This window comes from Homarus americanus, unplaced genomic scaffold (genome assembly GCF_018991925.1).
Source record: "Homarus americanus isolate GMGI-L3 unplaced genomic scaffold, GMGI_Hamer_2.0 scaffold32929, whole genome shotgun sequence".
NCBI classification, from domain to species: domain Eukaryota; kingdom Metazoa; phylum Arthropoda; class Malacostraca; order Decapoda; family Nephropidae; genus Homarus; species Homarus americanus.
Genome location: NW_024737097.1, coordinates 15,555,070 through 15,561,159, shown reverse-complemented (window position 1 = coordinate 15,561,159; position 6,090 = coordinate 15,555,070).

Below are 6,090 nucleotides of genomic sequence, written 5' to 3'. Positions count from 1 at the left end.
CGAAAGTCTTGTAATGCAGTAAATGATGACGCATTTACTGTGACGTCACGATTTTGTGTGTATGTGTGTGTGTGTGTGTACGAGAGTGCATGTGTGAGTGAGTGAGTGAGTCTGTCTCTCTCTCCATCATCACCATGTGTTGAGATGAAGAGAGATATAATAGATGGAAAGTCGACCTTCCCCGCGCTGGTGGTGGTGTAGCTGGACGGTCATGACGCAACACAGCCAGTGTACCGCGTCACCTGCTTTACTCCGCTGACTTGATTCATGCACGCCTGCGTATGTGTGTTACGGGGATCAGGAGAGGAAGATTAATAAAAGAATATTATGTTTGTATTATTTTCTTCATAGTTTGACTTATAGTAAACAGTATATTATTAGCCTCCATTTATTTAAGTTTTATCAGTTAAGTTCCTGTTGGTTTGATATTCAGTTGATGTCGCTTGGTAGTGAGTCAGGCGTCATTGGTAGTCGAGGCCACGAGAGGTCTTGGCTGACTAAGGTCGTCCTAGCTACGTCATAAGAGAACAGTCGTCTTTTCTTCCTTTTTTTTTACTCGTGTCCACATACCGGGTAGGACGCGGCCCTTGAGGTCATAATCACAGTGCACGACCCACCACACCGCGAATGTGACCCAGACCTGGACAACCCCAGACCGTGATTATTGGTACAGGTCGTCTCTCAGCAGATCTTAGTGGTACAGGTCTTCCCTCAGTAGATCCTAGTGGTACAGGTTGTCTCTCAGCAGATCTTAGTGGTACAGGTCTTCCCTCAGTAGATCCTAGTGGTACAGGAAATCTCTCAGCAGATCTTAGTGGTACAGGTTGTCTCTCAGCAGATCATAGTGGTACAGGTTGTCTCTCAGCAGGTCATAGTGGTACAGGTTGTCTCTCAGCAGATCATAGTGGTACAGGTTGTCTCTCAGCAGATCATAATGGTACAGATCGTCTCTAACTACCGCCCAATCAGTCTAACATCAATAGTAGGTAAATTGCTGGAAGCAATAATTTCAAACTCTATTCGAAATCACCTGGAGAAGCACCGATTGATCAATGATTCCCAGCATGGCTTCACATGTGGACGTTCATGTCTCTCTGATCTATTAACATTCTTTTCATCAGTTTTCGAATCGGTGGACGAGGGGCACAATTATGATGTGGTATATCTCGACTTTAGCAAAGCCTTCGACAGAGTCCCCCACGAAAGACTAATTAGAAAGGTAGAAGCACATGGCATCAAAGGTAATATCCTTAAATGGATTAGGGCGTGGTTAATGAGCATTAATGGCACTAAGTCCCATTGGAGCAACGTCACAAGTGGAGTCCTCCAAGGCTCAGGACTTGGACCATTATTCGGCATAGACAGCAACATAAGCAAATTTGCTGATGACACTAAAATAGGACGTGTTATTAAATCTGACGAGGACTCCGCAAAACTACAGGAAGATCTAAACAAATTTTTCGAATGGTCTGAAAAATGGCAGATGAAATTCAACGTGGACAAATGTAAAATACTCAGTATAGGAGATGTAAACAGGGAAACCAGATACCAGATGAACAACGATGCCATAGAGAAATCCGACTGCGAGAGAGATTTAGGAGTAATGATAAGTAGGAACCTTAAGCAAAGTAAACAATGTGTTTTTGCTCGTAACAAGGCTAATAAAGTACTTGGGTTCATACAAAGGAGTGTTAGTTACAAGACTAGCGAGGTCATCCTAAAACTGTATCTTGCTCTTGTGAGACCACACCTGGATTACGCAGTTCAGTTCTGGTCACCGTATTACAGAATGGATATAGAATCCTTGGAAAGAATTCAGAGGAAAATGACAAGACTAATCCCTGGCATTAGGAACCTTGAGTATAGAGTCAGGTTAAAGCATCTTAATCTGCACTCCCTCGAGAGACGTAGAACGAGGGGCGACCTGACAGAGGTGTAAAGTGGAAGGCAGGGCTAAACAAAGGGGACATTACAAAGGTACTCAAACTATCCAACCAGGAGCGAACTCGTAACAATGGTTTTAAATTAGACAAATTTAGATTTAGGCGTGAAATAGGTAAACACTGGTTTGGAAACAGAGTAGTGGATGAATGGAACAAGTTACCAAATATCATCATTAACTCGAATACGCTGAATTGCTTCAAACATAGGTTGGATGCTTATATGAGCAATAGGGGTTGGGTGTAAACGGGACTGCCCAGTATGGGCCAATAGGCCCGCTGCAGTTTCCTCCATTCTTATGTTCTTATCCTAGTGGTACAGGTTGTCTCTCAGCAGATCATAGTGGTACAGGTCGTCTCTCAGCAGATCCTAGTGGTACAGGTCGTCTCTCAGCAGATCTTAGTGGTACAGGTTGTCTCTCAGCAGATCTTAGTGGTACAGGTCGTCTCCCAGCAGATCATAATGGTGCAGGTCGTCTCAGTAGGTCCGTATATACTCACTAATGTTACAGGCTATATTTTTACCTTTTTTTCAATAACAACAATATTTTTTCCTCTCTTGGTCAATAATGTTACAGGCCGCGTCTTACAAGGTCACTGGTGTAGGCTGAGGGAGGGATCGTGGGAACCTGTAATTGCGACCAGTCAGTCCTGCACGGCGGCGTGAAGACATTAAGACCGACACTCACACGCTGTTTGACAAACCCTCTTCATTAAGACCCGTGAGAAGTCTTTGTGGATATTTATCAGAAAAAAATATGCCGGTTCTTAATTTATTCTCTCTCTCTCTCTCTCTCTCTCTCTCTCTCTCTCTCTCTCTCGTGTACGAGGTCATCGTAAGTACCTGGGAAGAGGGAAGAGTCTTTTAAGGTCATTACCTGTTTACTCTTGAGAACAACAAACAAATTCCTTTTTATGAGCGAGGAGTGATAAGGGGGTGGGGGGGTGGGATTGTGGCTGAGTGGTTGGTGGTTCTGGCCTTGAATCTAGAGGGCGCTAGTTCGAACACCCGGTTGAAGTGGCGCCACTATTGTAATTTTTATGATATCTGTTTTTTGTTTCCCCCTCCACGTATGTCCCACTTGATCGAGATGTGAGGTAAGAATGGTCTGCTGTTACCGGGACGCCATCCTGTATGTGTGTCAGGCTTCTATACTGTTGATTTAGATGCTGATGAGGACCTGATCAGTGGTGGTTGACGCTACTCCTGTGTGACTGGCGGTACTGCTGTGTGATTGACGCCACTCGTGTGTGATTGACGCCACTCGTGTGTGATTGAATGCTGTTAACTTCCTTCATTGATTATTGGTTTAGTTTACCTCAGTAGTGGGAAGACAATGTATACCGTATATGAAGACACTCGAGGCTTATGAGTCGCCCTCTTTGGTACAGTACAGCCTAACCTTCTGGGAACCTGCCGTGTGAGTGTAAGAGTGTGAGTGCATGAATAAGATAACCAGTGCTTCAAGGTGGGTCGGTGCGTGATACTTCTTGCTGCTCTTGATACTTGCATTCATAATATTTTTTTTTTGTATCTTAGACGTAATTTATAGATCAGGATACAAGTTAAAAAAAGTTACATCTCAAATTAATTAATTAGTATTTATTTTTATGTGTTAATATTTGTGTGTAATGATGTAGGAGGCTGTTAAGACGTGTTTGACCTTGTTTACTAAGTTGCTGTGGTGTGCGCAGTAAACAATATCATCCTCGGGCGCAGTTATCATGAGAGGTATCCAGCGCATGTGTCCTCAGTACATTGGTTTATCATCAGTGCGCCTTCAGTGTGTGTGTGTGTGTGTGTGTGTGTGTGTGTTACCTAGATCTGTGTTCATAATCTTCCTTGGGTCAGCCTCCAGGCCTCCTTCCCCCCGCCTACTAAGCTCCACCTTTTCTTCTCTTATCTGACATAAAAGGCATTACTGTGGAGGATATAACTGTGACTCAGGGTGTTCCACTGGCCTGAGAACTTGCCCTCTTTCAGGTTTCCTAGAGAAGGTTATGAAGGAGGGATAAACTGTCTGTACAGTATATATTCCCAACAATAAAACTTTTAAAATTTTTATATAAACGTCGCCCCAGTTTATTATTATTAGAGTACACTGAAAATATAAATAAACATGACTTAAGAGATTTTACTGCCATATTTTTATTTTTATTTCTAAGTAGATGTTTGTATATTGTTGTTGAGGCGATCATTTGGCTTGGTGGTCGACAGGCAGGTGCTGGACGCGGGATGGGGAGGTGGTCATGCGGCAGCTGTCATGACTCACTGAACTAGTTCCACCCGGTGATAGGGTTTAGGAGATTAGACACGGGTGTTCCTCGCCTCGCCTGTATAATTGAATTTTAAAGAGGAGATATATCTGTACCAAGACTCTCAGATATCCTTGTGAGTAACCGGAGTCTCGTTAATTTTCAAGTGATGATGAGACAACGAGGAGAGGGTCAGTCATCATGAAGAAGTGATACCCTGACCTCTCACCAGGCAACAATTATAACACCTAACTCTCCTCACCAGGCAACAGCCATACCCTGAACCATCACCAGGCAACACTTCAAACACGTAAGTTATCAGGCAGCAGCAGCAGGACGCTGTGTAGATAACATGTGGTAGAATGGATAAAGATAACGGAGGGAAATACAAGTTGTGGATAAAGCTCTCGTATTGTGAGTGTGTGTGAGGACCAACATAACACATAACCCACGTCTATGTTAAGAGTCACGTACTGTACAATACCTCAAAAATAATTATATACCTGACCGTCAGTATTGATTTCCTCCGGGAGGGGCTGCTGCAGCTCATGAGGTTCTATAACAAGTTCCGTGTTTGTGAGGGTTTGTTCAGTGAATTATTATAGAGAAACTTCTTGTGGGTTGGTGTGTTCCGTGTTGTGGCAGGCAGACACATGCAGCCTGGTCATGGTGGAGCCCTGCACGACCACGCCCCCTTCCTCAGACACTCCCTGGCGGCTCTAGACAACATGCTCCCATTTCTTTACCCTGTCTCTGTCTCCTTCAGCCATCCAGGTTTATACTTAATGTTGCTTTTTTCGTTTTTTTCTGTTTTTTTGTTAGTGTGTGTGTGTGTGTGTGTGTGTGTGTGTGTGTGTGTGTGTGTGTGTGTGTGCTATGGGGGTCCTTCACTATATACTTGAGAGTCCTATTGTAAGTGCTTAAAAAACGCTGAGGAAGATGGAGGCATTTGCTGAAGAGTTGGTGGTCACGTATAGTAAAGTAGGAGGGAGAGAAGTGGGAGAGTAACATGAGAAAAATTGTAAAAGTAGGATGAAGAGGAGGAGGAGAGAAGTAGGAGAGAAGCGGAGAGGAGTAGGAAAGTAGCAGGAAGAAGAATGGGAAGTACGAGGAGAGAATAGGGAAAGTAGTAGAGGAATAAATGAGAAAACAGAAGGAAAAAGTAAGACAGGTGAGGGAAACAAGGAAGAGAGAATAGGGAAAGATCAAGACATATTATAAAGGACAATGTCGAGGCTGACGAAATGTGGTCGACCATTGTGTGAGCGAGTGACAGTGAGTGAGTGACAGTGAATGACGAGTGACAGTGAGTGATGAGTGACAGTGAGCGAGTGACAGTGAGTGAGTGACAGTGAATGACGAGTGACAGTGAGTGAATGAGTGACAGTGAGCGAGTGACAGTGAGTGAGTGACAGTGAATGACGAGTGAGTGAGTGATGAGTGACAGTGAGTGAATGAGTGACAGTGAGTGAATGAGTGACAGTGAGTGAGTGACAGTGAGTGAGTGACGATGGATGAGTGAGTGAGTGAATGAATCGGTCGCTTTAGGGATGAGATAACTCGCCCGTAGTGTGTAAGCTTACTCAACCCGATCATTCATCCGTTTAAATAAGTTACTGTAGAGAAAATAGATAAATCTACATGAGCCACTACACCCAGTACCTCCACATGAGCCACTACACCCAGTACCTCTACATGAGCCACTACACCCAGTACCTCTACATGAGCCACAGACCTTTACTTAATGTCCCCGGTGAAGGAAGTGTCGCAGATATGGCCACACCACACTCCAGGTTCCGCTCCAGACAACATTGAGATGGCGTCATAAAGTTAATACCGGGAAACGAACGAATTCCTGATTGTCACTACGAGATGGTGGTGGTGGTGGTGATGG